Source organism: Cibotium barometz, chromosome 9 (genome assembly GCF_041138505.1).
Source record: "Cibotium barometz isolate CiBa-2024 chromosome 9, ASM4113850v1, whole genome shotgun sequence".
Taxonomy (NCBI): domain Eukaryota; kingdom Viridiplantae; phylum Streptophyta; class Polypodiopsida; order Cyatheales; family Cibotiaceae; genus Cibotium; species Cibotium barometz.
Window position 1 is genome coordinate 5,237,384 of NC_141054.1, and position 17,805 is coordinate 5,255,188.

Sequence of the window (17,805 nt, forward strand, 5' to 3'; positions counted from 1 at the left end):
AGCCTGGAGGATTAGAGCTCATCTTAGTACTAGAGCAAGATGTTTTGCACCTGCCACGAAGGTAGTCGGCAAGTTGAATCTACTGCTTGATTCATCGCTTCAAGGAGCCAGTAGAGATCACCATCCCTGCCTCCCCCGTGAGGGCTCTCCCGCCTAAGTCAAGGGTCTTGGGGCAACCAGTGGATTATAATTTCTTTCAATGTCTCCATGTCGAAGGAATTAGTATTTTCGAGGAGACGGTGGCTCCCACTCGGATTTGAGTAGCGTTTCATCACTCCAGGCCCTCCACGCCAGAGAGTGGCGCGGTGATCTTCTCTTTCTCCTTGAGTGTAGCCCCGGGGGACGGATAAGGACACAGAGTCCGCGTCTGCCGCCATCCATGGGCAGGTAGTTGAGCTCTCTACATCATCTACATGATCTGCGCATCACCGACGTGCTTACTCTTTGCCGCTTGGCTAGGAGGCTCAGGGATTAGGACACGCAGGTGATGTCCTCCAACTTGGAGGTGTTTCTCTTTGTGTTCATATCTCAATAGCAATACCCCTTCCCCCCTTCTACAGATACCTGCATTGTGACAGGTGAACCTCAAATTATGCTTACTCCCGAGCTCAGACAAAGTGGCATCACCCGAAGGACAAGATCTGCGTCCACTTGGCGCGCCTTCGTCCTAGGACTGATTGTGATTACTCCCCGTCGAAACCCACGCCCAAGACTCTTCGAGTAGAGGTCAATTCTGATAGTTCTATTTCCCACAAAGATTAGATATGAAAATTGCCACATGGAACATCCAGGGTTTGGGGGGCCTCAGTGTTTTCAGAGGCGTGGCGTACTTAGAGGAGACATCCATAGTGTAGCAATCGAGGGACCCATTCACATTCTCTTCGTCCAGGAGCACCATCTTTCCAAGGGGCATACCCACCGTTGCGGGAAGATTTTACCAGCCAGGAGTCACACTATTTGATCTCCCTCTTTTGGCCCCTCCGGGACGTAGGGGGAGTTTGTATTTCTGTCAACGAGCAGCTCTTGCCAGGAGTAGTTGGCTCAGGCATCATTGACCCTGGGTGGGCTCAGTGGGTTACCATCAGGATTGGCGAGGATTGTGTGGGCTTTCTAAATGTATATGCCCTGAATGCTACTGCAAGCAGAGCAAAATTTTTGAGTACAGTTCGCCAATCCCTTCCACAAGCCGACTTTTGGTGCATAAGTGGGGACTTTAACATGATAGAGTCAGCAAAGGATAGACTCGAAGGAGGCGTGGCTATATATTCTGGCTCAGAGTACTTTGCTTGGGAGGAGTTGATGACCCTTGGCACTTACCAATGTTTGGACGTAGCCCCGAGAGTCTACGTCTCGAGGTTTGACAGAAGGAGCATCGGCCCCAATCTTTCTCGACTTGATAGATTCCATGTAGATGAGTGGGCTTACGGGCATGGGGGCATGATTGGCATCTTGGCAAGCACTACTTTCTCCGATCATGCTCCAGTTATCATGTCCCTCGAGGATCCCTTGAGGTCAGACACACACTTGAACACTAGGATCCCTGACAATCTCATACAAGACTCTAAGATATGCAGCAGGATAGAGCAGATATGGGAGGGTTTGGATTTTCTTTGAGGTTTGGGACGGCAAGCACCTTGGATGCAATCATTGGGAAGATTAGCAGTTTACACTGCAAGAGGCAGCATAGAGAAAATTTCCTAGATTCCGTGAGCAGAAGAGGAGCATTTGTCAAGGCCTTTCTTCTCTTTAGCGACTTCAAGAGATCTTCCTAGATAGCATGTGACCTGAGGGGTCAGCCGGCCGTAGCCCATACAGAGCTCACATCCATACACGAGCGGAGGGTGCAGTACAGATACCATGCCAGATCTTCCTTCCGGCCCTGAGCCGTAGATCATAGTTACAAGAAACGCCGGAAACGCTCATTTTTGAGAGAAGAAACGCTGTTTCGTGCAGTGTTAGGGCTGAAACGCATTTCACTTGCAAAAACGTTTTCGTCTGCCGAAAACAGTGAGTTTCCGGAGTTTCTGGCTGGAGAGAAACGTTTCCTAGGCCATTAATGAGTCGTTTCGTGGGTCTCAAGCCACGTGCCAGGCAAGCCAAAAAAAATAGCGCACCGGACGATGCGATCCCCGTCGCCCAACGAAAATGAGCAAAAAAGGATCGGGCGGGCAGATCGAAGATTTAAGACCCTAAATCTTTATCGAGGGCGACGACGCCAGGGGTGGATTAAAAAAAGCCCTTTGAATGATTTTTAAAAATGCCCTTCGAACGGTGAGCACTTTAGTCTTCGAATGATTTTAAAAAAAGCCCCAAATCATTATCGAACCTGGCGCTCACGTTTGCAGATAAAAAATAGTAAAAAGAAATCCTCATTTTTCCACCTCGTTGCGCATAGCAGTGCATAGCTTGTCCAGTGTCGATTCTCTCTTTGAAGTTTGAAGTTTCTGTAGCTCCTAGCAATCCATTTCTTTCCTTTCTTTCATCCATTCCCTCTGCAGAGAAAGACACAAGTTGCTTTCCCTCTTCTTTTCTTGCAGTTTGCTGCACACTGCACATTGTGCCCATTCTTGTGCTTGCCCTTTTCTTTTCCATCCCCACTCTTGTAGGCATTTCTTTCTCACTCTCATCATTCATGGCATCTAGGCAGCCACATCTTGAGAGAGAGAGAATGAGAAGGAATTCACCCAGAGTGACTATTGGTGGCAGCAGGTGGACATTGTTAATAAATATGACTCCAAGAGAGGTGGGGCAAGAAGATTTTGTTGCCAATATTGTGGTCTAGAAAGAGGTGGCTGTCCAAAGCAGGTTGAAGCCCATTTGCTTGCCTTGCCAGGGTTTGGCATAGGTAAATGCGAGAAGATTGCTTCAGTAGATGCATAAAGAATGGAACGCGAAGCTTCACTTCGTCCCCCTCCACCAAATACTCGGCGCAAGGAGCATACAATAAGTGCTCCAACTCAACATTCAACTTCTCATGGAACTCCTGTAAGTGCTACATCTGGCCATCCACGCACTCATCATCTCTTGGGAGTGGTGGAAGCTCATTTGATATGCCTACACATGCTCCTCCCAAAGAAAAGGCTAGGCAGTCCACTCTTCACACAGCATGGCATCCACAAAGAAAGGCACAGGTTGATGCTGCTCTAGCACGTTTTTTCTACTCTTGTGGGATCTCTTTTAATGTTGCCCGCTCACCATTCTTCAAAGAGATGGTGGCTGAAATTGCAACATTTGGTGGTGCATACACTCCACCCTCTTATGATGCCTTGAGGGAGAGATTGCTTGAGAATGAGATAACATCCATCAATGAAGCCATTGCACCTGTAAAGGAGGAATGGAGCACGTATGGGGTCTGTTTAATATATCTATACCTAGATGAATCCAGGAACGTGCCCAAATTCACCTTTTAGGAACATGCATGTTATATAGTCATGGTAGTCAACCCACAAGACTATATAACTATCAACTTCATTATGCATAGTATGGACTAGATACTACGACATCCCCACTAACATCATCAGTGCCCAATAGTGGGTGTAGAACTCTGTATCAAGATATGCTCACACACGCACTCCACACACACACACACATAAGAGCATATATTCACACAAAGCCCTTCGTACTAAGTTTCTGTCAAACCTCCGGAGATGCAAGGTGCACACACACACACACACACACACACATAAGACCATATTTTCACACAAAGCCCTTTGTACTGAGTTTCTCTTTAATGGCTGATGGGTGGAGTGATATACGCAGCCATTCATTGGAAGGTGTACTTGTAGCATGTAGAGGGAATCCACTCTACATAAAGTCTACTGTGCTATGTGACTTATGGAGTGAGGTTGTTGAGTATGTGGGTCCACAAAATGTGGTTCAATTTGTTTCAAACGGTGAGAGTACCAACAAGGCAGTAGGGGCCCTATCGGAGCAGAGGTACCCAAACATTACATGGAGTCCATGCATGGCACATTGTCTAAATAACTTGCTTAAATACATTGGAAAGTTGCATTGGGTAAAGGCCACCATTGACACAGGCAAAGAGGTTGTTTATTTCATAACCTGCCACCATTACTCTCTTGCATTATATCGCAGGTTTGCAAAGAAAGAGTTATTGAAGTACTCTGACACCTGCTTTGCATATAGTTTCATGATGCTTCGTCGTCTCTTTCATGTGAGACCAGCCCTAAAGCAGATGATGGCATGCCCTGATTGGGAGTCGTGGCCTACTCATAGGCAAGCACTTAGGCAGCTTTGCTATGCTACTATTACACATGATGAGTTTTGGCCTTCTGTAGAGCATCTTCTCAAGTTATGTTGGCCGATTGCTAAGGTTTTGAAGCATGTGGATGGAGATGTGCCTTACATTGGGAAGATTTATGAGGCCATGGATCGGATGGTTGAGAACATCCGTTTGATAGAGACCGATGCAGATAGAAGACAAGAGTTGGAGGATCTTGCAGTGAGTAGATGGAACCAATATGATTCTCCACTACATACAGCTGCCTATGTGCTTGATCTAGAGTTTCAACACAAGGGAAAACCGCAGCAAGCAGACAGTGAGGTGGTACGTGGTTGGAATGCCACTTTGCAAAGATTGGTTGGTACTCCAGAGGAAAGACGCAAGGTGAAGAATCAGCTTGCAAACTACCTCAACAAACACGGAATGTTTGGATGGAGTGATGCACAACATGACAGGTTGAAAGCTAAATTTTAAACCTTTATTTAAATCTATATCATATGAATCTTTATTTCATGTTTGAAGTGTAATTGTGGTTTTTCAAATGGTCATGTTGTAGGTTTCATGTTGGTGTTGTCACTTGGTGGGAAGACTATGGTGCAGAAATGCCAGAGCTTCAACACCTGGCCATTCGTATTTTGGGGCAGGTGTGCTCTTCATCAGCTTTGGAGCATTTATGGAGTACCTTTGGTCACATACACTCAAAGAAGAGGAATCGCCTTGGGAGCAAGAAAGCAGATGAGCTCGTCTTTGTTAATGCAAACTTGCGTTTGCTAACAAAGATAAAGCAAGAGTACACGCATGATAAATACATTGGCTTTCATAAATCGGAGATAGACATGGGCTCCATCATTGGTGATGTAGTTGAGGAGGCAGAGGGCGATGGTCAAACACATGAAGATGGCATGGAAGAAGCTCCACCAAAGGAGGAGCATGGGGATGAGCTTCAGGAGGATGAGGCTATTTCTATAGCATAGAAGAGTCTTGAGGAGTCAGGACTCAGGACTCTAGAATCTAGACTCTAGACTCTAGAGAGTAGCTTCCTTTGACATTTGATTTTACTCTTTTTTGTAATGGCTAGTCACTAAGAACTTGGTCTTGACTCTTGATTGAGTGATGGATTTAGCTTATTTTGTGATTATGCCAAGTTCTAACTTCTAAATGCTTTGATATCTCATGCAACTTTAAAGTTTAAAATTGTAAAGTTTCAAATCATGATTCATAAATGTACAGTGTAGTATGTACACTATAGACTTTCCCCATACCCCCCTCTTAGGATAACTTGGGATGACGTGGCGTTTCCGTTTCCCCTATCCTGAAAATTGCCGTTTCTGTCTCCGTCTCTGTCTCCGTTTCCCCGTTTTCCATAACTATGGACTCAATGCCATAGATTGTCCCAAATGTAACGGCCGCACTAGGAGGCGGCGCAGACGTGCCTCCCCCTATTATATTCCCACGGGCGAAGGGCTAAGAATAGAGCTAGGGACGTAAACTAACCCAAGATAGGGCAAAGGCTTAGCTCCAATGCAGGACTTGGTGGCTTCACACATGGGCTAAGGGCGCTAGCAAGATGAGGTCTAGGTTTCTTCAGAGCTTATAATAAATAGCCTAGGGCTAATAATGGCCAAAAGCTTATAAATAAAATAGGAAAGCTTATAAATAAAGCAACGGCCAATTATAGCCAGGTTAATACTACACAAGTGACCTTGGAGGCAAAAACTTATGCAATCAAACCTGCCCACCACCGGAGTTTTGCTCGTTGAAGCTGCGCCCCGCCTCCTGCCTGCGCGACCTGCACACCAGCTCCCCCCCCCCCCCCCGCCATTGTGCTCTTGCGCCCCCCCCCCCCCCCCCCCCCCCCCCCCCCGCCTGCTTTTGTTCCTTCGCCACCTTCGCCTGCTTTCTTCTGCGCCCCCCCCTTCGCCTGCTTTCTGCTGCGCCCCCCCTCCCTCGTTGCTGCGCTCCCTCCCTCCTTGCCCCCTCGCCCCCTCCCTCCTCGCCTCTTCGCCTTCTCGCCCCATCCCCTCCTTCGCCCATTTCGCCTCTGCATCGCCCCTTCCGCCAGCATTCTCCTCCCCGCCCCTCAATCGTGCAGCTGCCGCCCCCCCCCATGCTTTTCCTTTGCCGTTTTTACCCCCCCCCTCTCCTTTTCGTGCTGACCTCCGCCCCCCTGGGGGTTTTGTTTCTTTTTTCCTCCGGTCTTCCGCCTTCCTGTGTGCAGCCCGTTTCTTGCAGGTTTTTCGCTTTCGCCTCACCTACGCCTGAGCTTCAGACTCTGATGGAGACCCCTCCCGCCTCGCCTCAGAGGCACTCATCAGCAGCCCCCTCGCCCGCCCCCGAGGACACCCCCATCAGGCTTTCTCTTTCGCCGGAAGAGGAAGCGAGCCTCACCGTAGAGGTGGAACGCCTTCAGGCCCATTCCACCATCTGCCGTATAGTCGGCACTCGCCCCAGCAGAGGGGAGATCCGGGATCTTCTCCAGGCCTGTCTGCTTGCAGATGTGGGCAAGATCCTGGACGTACAGCTTCTGGGCCGGGGACATTATCAGATCGAGTTTGAGACCGCCCAGAGTGTGGCCAAGGTCCTTGCCATGAGTCCCCTTGACATCAGGGGTGCTCGGGCTTTCTTCAGACCTTGGCAGCATGGCTTTGATCCAGCAGCAGCTGAGCAGGGAGAGCGCCTTTTTCATGTTACAGTTTGCTTCCCTGGACTCCGCCAAGAGTATCTTCCGCTTCTCTCTCGGCTAGGAGCATTGGTGGGCTCGGTACTCGAGACTGGCCCCACAGCAGCTTCAGTGGTGGCCAGAGCAGCTGGGCTACCCTCCGTCAGAGTTTTGGTGTCTGACATCTCCTCCCTTCCTAAGGTCATTCAGCTACCTAGGATAGGGGGGGGATGGATTGATCAGAGAGTGGAGTTCTCGGGGCTCCCGAACCAGTGCTTCATATGCAGGCAGGTCGGCCATCTGGGCAAGGCCTGCCCTCGCAGGAGACCTCGACCCTCACCACAGCAGCAGACCCCTGATGGCCCGCCCACAGATGCGGCACGGCAGGCTGCCTCCGGGACACCTGCTCAGGCCACAGAGACCTCGGAGTGGCAGCCTGGACAGGGGCGCCGCCGAGGGAGACAGTCACAGCAGCACGCACAGAGACCGCTATAGCAGCAGCAACAGGCTCAGCCTCACTGGGTTCCCGTGAGGAACAGCTTTGCTCCTCTCCAGGAGGAGCCCCCCTGCAGTGACTGAGGACCAGGAGATGCCAGCACCCCCTCCTTCACCCCCCCCACCCCCACCCTCATCCCCTCCCATTGCCTCGCTTCCACCTTCGCCTCCGCCCGCCCCCGCTCCGGTCTCGGCAGCGGCTCCCTCTCCGCCCCCGTCGCCCCCCCCTCCTCCCCCCCCACCCGCCTCGCCTTCCCGGGAGACCCTGGCAGTCCCCTGGCGTTCGCCCTCAGTCCGGAGGGCGCTGAGCACCGATCTCGCTCGAGCACCACAGAGGAGACCTGCCATGCCGATCCGAGCTTCACGGATATCATCTATCCGCAGTCGGCTGAGTCGCCTCGGTGTTAGACAGCGATCGGAAGCTTTCGGTTACGCTTTCACTCGGCTTTTTGGAGCAGAGGGCCCCCATGAGCCAGCACCCATCCGCGTTCATGTAGTGATACCTCCGGCCCGCGGGGAGGAGGCACTTGATTCAGCAGTGGCCTTCTCGTTCCCTCTCTGTGGCCCCTGCGACCGGGAGTGGACTCTAGAGCTCGCTATTAGCACTTTGAAGACTCGGGCAGTTGAGTTTTCACATCATGTAAGCGACCTGGAGGTGACAGATGTGATAGGCCGGCTCTGGGAGTTGGCTCATTTTTTCTTGGATCCCGGGAGTGTGGATGCCTCAGGGATTCGTCACTTGGTCGTGCGTATAGTGGCAGACTTAGCACGCGACCCTGGATATGTATGTATACACGAGGTTGCTCTGTCAGAGCGGGAGGCAGTCGCCATGGGCCACAGCCACTGGCGCCTGATCCGGGATTCTTGCACTACACCGGGTGGGCAGATTCGCAGCCGCTCGGATGGGGACTACTCTCCATCCAAGCCGCTTGCGAAGGCCCGCCGCACGGCTGAGACAGCATCTACCTCAGCAGGTCATCCATGAGGATCATCTCATGGAATGTACAGGGCCTGGGCGGAGCACATTTTATACGCTATCGAGGTTGCTTGAGGCAGGAGCTTCAGAGATGCCTGGTTGGTGGCAGCATTGATATTTTGATGATGCAGGAGCACCACTTGGGTGAGAGCAGGATCCGGAGATATGGTTCGGTGATGCCTGGTAGATGGGATACCTTTTGGTCTACAGGGTTTGGTCCTTTGGGTGGACAGGGAGGAGTTTGCATGGTCATTGCAGATGTATGGCGGCAGGCCATTGTGGATCGAGGGATCATTGTGCCTGGTAGAGCACAGTATGTCATTCTGAGGGTGGATGATGAGCTATTGGGCGTGCTCAACGTCTATGCGCCTAATCATGCTAGTGCCAGAGCAGAGTTCTGGACCCAGGTTACAGATGCATTGCCAGAGGCCGTACATTGGTGTGTCGGGGGAGACTTCAACATGCTTGAGGACCCGGCCGATAGGGTGGGAGGCAGTCATGTTACAGTGCACGGCACGGAGCTTGCAGCTTGGGATCGGTTTTGCATGACACTGAGGATCACTGATGCATGGCAGCATGGGGCTTTCTCCCGTTCTCAGGACAGTCTTAGTTTCTCTCGGTCGGATCGTCGACAGGGAGGGACTAATTTACCACGGATGGATCGCTTTTATGTGGGCGACTGGTTAGGGGAGCGAGGGGGCTCCGTCGGCATTCTCGCTGGCACCTCATTTTCAGATCATGCGCTAGTTATCCTGACATGGGAGGAGAGGACACGGGAGCCCAGCTTGCAGTTGAGGATCCCAGAGAGGGTACTTACAGATCCCAGTCTCGCTGAGGACATTGAGAGGATCTGGCATGATAGTCAGTGCTCTGACCAGGATGCAGCAGGCCAGTGTGCCCAGGGACTCATCGAGCTTAGCTCTTTTCTGCATGCTGCAGCCTTGACATGGCTGGGAGAGATTCGCGAGAGGGAGCATCGGCTGAGACGTAGCCTTGCCTCGTTACAGCGCCTCCAAGAGCAGCAGCCGGCATGTGAGTGGTTGGCGTCCCAGCTGAGCCAGGCACGCCAGGAGGTTAGAGAGGCAGAGGAGCAGAGACATGAGTTTTACTATCGTCGTCAGGCCTCTCAGTGGACGCAGCTTGGTGATAGAGTGACTTGGTGAGTTTTTTGAGATCACTGGACCCCGCCATGCTCGGGCAGGAGTCCGTCAGCTTGGTAGACCGGATGGTTCGGTGGCTACTGAGCCCGGGGAGATCAGAGCCATAGCCACTGCATTTTATAGAGACCTGCTTTCAGCGGAGCCAGCCACTGAGGACAGAGATGCCTGCAGACAGACTGTGTGGGCCCATGTGCAGAGGAGGGTCACAGATCGTATGCGTTCGGTTCTTGGTGCGCCTCTTTCAGAGATTGAGCTTGCCGAGGCCTTGAGGGTCCTGCCGCGACATAGTTGCCCAGGGGAGGACGGACTGACGCCGGCCTTTTTTATGCGCTATTGGGACCTTTTGGGGCTAGGCCTCCGCAGGGGCTTTCAGCATGTTTTGGACACTGGGGTGATGCCGCAGAGCTTTTCAGAGGGCTTGATCTATCTTATCCCCAAGGGGGAGGGAGTATCAGATGATATTCGGCATTGGAGGCCTATTACGATCCTCAATACTGTCTACAAGGTCTTAGCAAAGGCCTTGAGTTTGAGGATCCAGCCCTTCCTGGGGGAGTTGATTCATGCTACTCAGACAGGATTTGTCAAGGAGCGTAGTATCCTTGACAACATCTTTACTTTCTGGGAGGCGACGGCCAGGGCTAGATTTCTTGGCGAGGACTTGGTCGTGATGCTTCTCGATTTTGAGAAGGCATACGATAGAGTTGATTGGGGTTTCTTAGAGGACACTATGCTTCGCCTGGGCTTTGAGCCAGGATGGATCAGAGGGGTGGCGGCTCTATATTCCACAGCTCGCAGCCAGGTGTTGATTGCAGGAGGACGGGGGCCAAGTTTTGAGCTGACCAGATCAGTCCGTCAGGGGTGTCCCCTCGCTCCCTTTCTTTTTCTCTTCTTTGCGGAGGCTATGAGCATGTATTTGACGGCAGAGGAGGTTGGTTTGAGAGGACTTCAGCTCCCAGTCCGGGGGGAGGACTTGCTTGATGCTGAGTTTGCAGACGACACGGGCTTATTTTTGCATGGCCAAGAGGCCAATCTTCTTCGGGCAGAGCAGTCGCTCCAAGTTTTTAGTGCAGCTTCGGGAGCATTGATCAATTGGCGCAAGACAGTGGCCTTTTGGATCAGTAGTGCTCCCACTCCGGCATGGAGCCCGGACCCCGGTTTTAGATGGATTCCTCCAGGCACAGCAGTGCGGTATTTGGGATGCCAGATTGGCCTAGATTTGTCACCTGAGCAGCAGATTGCCCCGCTTCTTCTGAGCATTCGGAAGAAGCTTTTGTATTGGAGTACAGCTCGACTATCATTGGCTGGGAGGGTGGTGGTGGCAAATCAGGTGCTGTTAGCGACCATGTGGTACATTACGTCTTGCTGGATCTTCTCGAGCTCTTGCATCAGCCAGGTACAGAGGCTGATCAGGAACTTTCTGTGGTCTGGGCGGGACGGTCAGCCAGCTCGGGCAAAGGTTGCATGGGCAGTTATTACACTTCCGCTGGCTTAGGGAGGTTTGGGCATTATAGATCCAGTCGATCAGAGCAGAGCCTTATTGGGGAAGCTTATTGTTCGGGGGTTGCTTCCAGGCGGTGAGCCTTGGAAAGAGCTCCTCTTGCAGCGGCTGCAGGCTCGGGCGCCCCCAGCAGGGGGCACTTGGGCACCAGAGATTCGCTGGATCTTCATAGAGATGAGGAGGACAGGCCTCAGTAGAGGATGGGAGGACAGATTTGCTTTGAGTATCCTGAGAGCTTGGGAGCTGCTGAGACCGGGGCTCTCTCAGCGACCTCCTTCATGTGTTGAGGAGCGGGCCAGACAGCCACTCATCTGGAGCCCAGCGGTTCGCACAGAGCAGGGTCATATGCTGGGTTCTCGGCCTCGTTTAGCCTGGGGGCCTTTAGCGGCAGGCCCAGCTCGTAGTTTTGGAGACTGGCAGGCCTTCTGCAGTCTCCCAGAGGAGATCCAGGTGGAGAGGCTGAGTCACTTCAGAGGGGGGTTGATTATGAGAGATGATATTCAGGAGGCACTCACAGAGGAGTGGTTCACGCCTCTCGAGCCAGTGACCCCACGGTGGATGGGAGCCTTTACACAGTTGGAGATCCTGATTGCTGTCAGAGCTTGCACTGAGGATGGCAGTTGCCTCTACTTTGAGATTCAGGATGAGGGCAGACTCCAGCGAGTGGAGGAGGAGTCGCCTTTGGTTGCAGAGTGCACCTTTCAGAGGATTCGGGTGGTGGCCGCCGCTTCTCGGAAGTGGCATATCGACCCCGATCCTGCTGATGTGCTCCCAGATTGGCGCATATGGGCATATGCAGCGCGCCCCTTGGCCCGGCTACAGTGGGACCCCGGGGAGTATGAGTGGCACGATCCTTATGCATCCCTTGAGGCCACAGAGATTACCTTTTTCTAGTATACTGTTCGGCTGGGGCGGCATATTTTGATGGCGAGGAGGACGGTCTCTCCAGCGGCAGCGGGGCACTGGCGGCTACAGGGACTCTCACAGGAGTTCCTGGAGGATTTTTGGGCTCGGCTCTGGGCTAGTCGACAGGCCCGCAGGATCTCGACTTTTCAGTGGCTGTTCGCCCACAAGGGCTCAGCAGTTGGCACTTGGCTTGTTTACAGCGGTCTTCCGGCGGCCTGCGTCCGATGCGGCCACCCTATGGAGACACAGAGACACTGCCTTTGGGATTGCCCTCAGGCGCAACAGATTTGGCTGCGGATGCTGCGTATTCTGGCTCCCCTCTCTCCAGAGGGTATGTTTACGTGGGGTGCCGCTGCTTGGTCGACTTCGTCAAGGCCTGCTATGGGCTATGAGATGGAGCAAAGCAGTCAGGCCATCAGATTTATTAGGGGCCAGCCTCGCCTGGTTCCGGCACCGGATTTCTCGTCCGCCAGCTGGACACAAGAGCGGGATTTACGATGGGAGCTTCTCAGCAGCCTCACCATCTGGTTCACCTGGAGGGCCCGGTGCTTTACGGCCTTTGAGGGGAGATTGGAGCCACCAGCAGAGACTGTACGTGGGATTTGGCAGGAGTTGATCCACACCCTGCGAGGACAGTACGACCGCATCCGGGGAGACTCGGATGAGGCGATCTTGCGGCGCCAGGCCTTTCACACCACTTGGCGTTGTGGCCCCTTCTACACCTTACACACGGGATCCCCCCGTTGGCACTACAGGCCACCTGTTTGGCTCTTCCCCCCCCCTATTGTATGATTTAGCCTCTCAATCCTTTATACTGATGCTTGTATTTTGCAGCACCTAGGGAGAGTCTCCCGGGCTGCCATGCTGTATTCACTGCTCTGTTTCTCTTATGAGCAGGAGAGATCTTTTGTAGCCCTACGGGAGTTTTTTCTATAACTAATGAAAGGATCTTTTCTCGGAAAAAAAAAAAAAGTGACCTTGGAGGCACTCATGAGTTATTGAGGTATCCACGTAGTAGATAGGAGCCTGGAGGGCTACCAGGGGCGTGCAAGACCTCATGGCCACAAAGCTACAAGGTGGATGGTTCGGCCTAGTAGTAAGGGATGCTACGTTGGGGGCATCGGTACTAACACACGGCAATTAGATCTCATGCTTGGGGGTGAGTCCAGAGGACTCTACATTTGGGTGGTGAGTCACTAGCCATAGTCTATTGCAGTCATGCGATGCGTACAATGTCAAGTCTATGAAACCTTGTTAGGGTTTCGGTTCTAGATCAAATGATCCTTGGGCGTGGTCTTTGGAGACCTTACATTGGTATTAGAGCATGGATCGAAAAAGTGCTAGAACCTAAGGCATGGAGGATGTACAAGATAGTACCCTTATGCGGGGTAAATTTGGCAGAAAGCCAAACCTTCTTTGCATGGATGTGCCAGAAAAGTGTCGAGAATAAGAGCCTTGACCATGGATGTCACATGACCATACCCTAAGCTGTCCAGCCTGATGCAATCCAAGGATAACCCCCTAACGGCTGCTGCTGATATACCCACTCACTGGCCCACACGAACATATTTTAGATGTCCATGCCCTGGCCGCCTTCTACAATAAGGAATCAGCTGTGGACACCTAGATGCATGGCTGCCATAAGTTTTACAGACAACCACCCTTGTGCATCAAACAGTATAGGCCATGAGGATATAGGCCTTTCGTTTTCGGCCCCAACAGCCTACTCATGCTCTCGTTGCTTGATATGTCACTGCTTCTAGCAAAGCTTGGCACAAATACATTCTTAAGCTGAGTAAAATTGACGGGCAGAGGCAACCCAGCCATGATAGGCGCACACGTGGACAGCCCCGGCTAGGTCATGCACAGGCTGACTAGGCCTTGATGTGCATGTGAAGACGCACCCAGTCCCTACACACAGAAGCATGGCTTGCACATGTAGAGGACATAAACGTCTGATGGGTGCACAGGCAAGCCATCAGTGGGGGCAATGCGGGCAAAGGTTTGGGCAGCGCGGGCAGGCCGAACTGAGCCTATACAGGTCGCATAGATGGAGGACCGGAAAGAAGGTGGAGCACCCGTACAGGCTGAATGTGTACATAGGGATGTAGGAGGTAGTGTGGGACAAGGAAAGCTAAAAGAGGCGTGACGCCGCCAGGAGGGAGGGATTTTGTTGAAGAGTGCAAGCTCAAGAAAAGCTAGAAGGCATAGGAACAAGCTCTTACTTAGAGGTAATTGTTATAAATTAACAATAAAGCAATTAGAGAAAAGCATGTTTTGTTTTTTATTTTTGGAAGAAAGCAATTTACTTTCAAGAATTTTACCAACCACCAGCAGTGACGCTGCAAGATAAACATGAGTGTTGTTCAAGATCCCCTCAGGGAGGATAGTGTCACGCCCAAGGTTGATGGGTTGTTACGTACCTAGTACTAATCCTCGAGATTAGTGGCCTAATCTGGCATCGTCAAGGAGCCCTGGGATTAGGAGAAAGCAGGCTAATACCAGCAGCTAAGGTTATTATTAATAAATCCATTTGTGTTGGCTATTTATAACTGTTTGGTTATTTATATATAAGTGAAACATAGATGTAGCCTCCCCTCTGGTCTAACCAAGCCTCAAGTCATTTGTGGCACAGCAGAGATAGGCTTGCCAAGAGCCTCTACGAGGCAGATGCAGTTGGTAGGATTGTCAAGGTATCAAGCATGGATCTGCAAGGCCCCTGGTTCACGGGAGGTTCAAAGCATAGAACATTGATAAATCCATGTGTGTTGGCTATTTATAACAACAATGGACACTATATAAGCGAAACATGGGTTATTATTGATACCCTTAGCCGCCCGTGTTAGCATGCTTTCTTCTAATCCCGGGGCTTCCCTAACCCTACGAGATTAAGCTACTAATCCCAAGAACAATCACGTAACATGGGTGCTCCATGCCTTCGCTAATGGATGACCAAGGCCGATGTTTGAGCTAAGACGCCCCATCATACCAAGGCTTGTCTTCTGCTTTTGTCTCCTTGTCTGACTGTGGTTTAGGTTTCTTCTCAATTGGTTGATCATGTTCCTTATGTGGACTCATGCTTCACTTCTTTAGGTTGCCTCACCCAAAGTCCATCACAGTGTCTGGTCCTCCTTCTGACAGTTTGCTTCTCTCTAGGAGTCTGCTTTCTTCTTTTAGATGTGAATTGTGTGTCTAGAGCTTCAAAGTATTCCTTCTCCACGTGTGCTTGGGTTATATAGGGGAACCCAAAAGATGAGTCTGAAGATACTTCAACTATCCCTTGTACCCTGGAGTCTTTAGTATCTGATGAAATTTCAATGGTGCTTATTTCATCATACCCAATGAGTTTTAATACAAGTGATTTGCTCCTTTTTCACACACTGTTGAGTAATAAAAATTACAATGAATACCAGGCCCACTTGACCTTCACGTGAACACTGTTTTTATGTAGTAGTTGACTTCCACTAAAATAGAAAAGCGATTTTGTGGGAGCTATCACGGCATAATCTGGCTAATTCGAGTTATGAACTGAGAATCGGGCTGAATCACCGTTTCCCAGCTGTGTATAGAACGAGGGCGAAACAGTTTTTTGTCTCCGAACTCTCTAGACACGCACGCTGAGCTGTGAATTAAGGCCTCCAAGTATGCGCTGCCCTTGTACTGCAATTAACAGTTGATCTTCACAAAGATGGATGAAACTCCGCATCTGCGGGAAGATCTTGCCAGGCAGGAGTCACACTTTTTGGTCCCCGGCATATGGCCCCCAGGGGAACCAGGGCGGAGTATGCATCTCAGTCAGCGAGCAGCTTCTTTCTGAGGTTGTGGACTCTGGCACTCTGGTTCAGGGTCGAGCGCAGTGGGTCATCCTTCGGGTTGGGGAAGACCGCATTGGCTTCCTCAACTTCTACGCCCCTAACGGGGCGTCCGGGAGAGCCGAGTTCTGGAGCACCATCAGGCAGTCCCTCCCCTTGGCAGACCACTGGTGCCTAGGAGGGGATTGCAACATGCTGGAGGACGCAGAGGATAGGATGGGGGGCAGCCAGGAGACCATTCATGGGCCAGAGCTAGCTGCCTGGGAGGAGCTAGTGCTACAGGTGAGAGGCCAGGATCCGTGCTCTCCCCCGGAGTTTGGCAGGTTGCAGGGGAGTCTATCTTTCTCGCGCTCGGATAGACGAGCCACAGGCGTTAACCTTTCCCGCATCGACAGATTCTACATTGATGAGTGGGCCTGTGATAGAGGCGGCACTGTGGGCATACTTGCTGGCTCCTCCTTTTCAGACCACTTCCCAGTGCTTCTCCAGATTGAGGACCCTACGAGAGGAGAGCGGGGCCAGAGCGTCCGGATTCCTGATTGTCTCATAGAGGAGCCTGAGATCGCGCTCAGAGTTGAGCAGGTCTGGCAGGAGCTACAGTTCAGGAGAGGCTCGGCAGCCAGTGATCTTGCCAGTGGCTTGCAGGAGATTAGTCGGATGCTCAGACTGGCTGCCTTGGACCGTCTGGAGGCCTTCAGGGAGCAGGAGAGGAGCCTACGGAGGAGTTTAGCGTCTCTCCAGAGACTCCAGGAGAGAGATCCTCTGAGCCCTTGGATCTCTGAGCAGATGGAGACAGCTCGCACTGAGATCAGATCCATCGAGGAGAGGCGGGTGGAGTTCCGATTCCATGCTCGGTCTTCTTTTTGGACTCAGGCTGGAGATAGAGTGACTCGGGATTTCTTTGAGGCGACTGGGCCTCGCTTCAGACGAGAGGGTCTCAGGCGGCTTCGTCAGGCTGATGGCCAGGTTGTGGTGGATCCCCCCAGGGTGCGGGCGATAGCCACAGATTTTTACAGGGTTCTTCTCTCTGCTGAGCCGGCAGACGACAGGGTGAGAGAGGCTAGGGAGGCAGTCTGGAGCTTCACGAGACCGGTTGTGCCGGCCCATCTGCAGCACTCCCTTCTCTCCCCCTTCTCGGATACGGAACTGGAGGAGGCTCTTCAGGCATTACCGCGGGGCAAATGCCCAGGAGAGGACGGTCTTTCAGTGGCTTTCTTCCAGAGGTACTGGGGCCTCCTTCATAGGGGCTTCAGATTGGCATTCCAGGAGATTATGGAGACGGGAGTCATGCCGGACAGCATTGCAGAGGGGTTGATTCACTTGATCCCCAAAGAGGGCGGAGACAGACTGGAGATTAGACAGTGGAGACCGATCACCTTGCTAGGCACGGCCTACAAGGTCCTAGCTAAGGCGATCAGCAGGCGGCTTCAGCCTCACCTTCCGGACATCATCCACTCCACGCAGACAGGCTTCATCCAGGATCGGAGCATTCTGGATAACATTTTCTCTTTCTGGGAGGCTACGGCCTTGGCTAGATTGCGGCAGGAGGATTTGGCGGTGCTCCTTCTCGACTTCGAGAAGGCATATGATCGGGTGGACTGGGCCTTCTTGGAAGGCACTATGGAGAGGATGGGCTTCCCCCCTCAGTGGATCCGTGGGGTATCTGCACTCTACACTTCGGCTCATAGCCAGGTGCTGATACAGGGTGTGTGCGGAGAGAGGTTCCAGCTTTCGCGCTCGGTGCGGCAGGGGTGCCCCTTGGCGCCCTTTCTTTTTCTTTTTGTGGCGGAGGCCATGAGCACCTTCTTGACGGCACAGGATACAGGTTTGAGGGGCCTCCAGCTTCCCATCCGCACCTCGGAGGAGCTCCTAGACTCGGAGTTTGCGGATGACACTGCTGTCTATCTTCAGGGAGGTGAGGAGAACCTCCGCCGCTTCGCCTCAGCCATGGACAGGTTTTGCAGAGCCTCGGGCGCTTTGATCAACTGGCACAAGTCATGTGGGCTGTGGGTCAGTTCTATGCCCCCCCCGACTTGGAGGCCAGTTGATGGTTTTC

At 52.2% G+C, this 17,805-nt stretch overlaps 1 protein-coding gene across 8 annotated transcripts in view; it reads right to left on the reverse strand.

Moving 5' to 3' along the window:
• Positions 1-17,805, reverse strand: part of LOC147635179 (golgi-to-ER traffic-like protein) — a 168,894-nt gene that overhangs the window by 48,913 nt on the left and 102,176 nt on the right. The window lies entirely within an intron of this gene.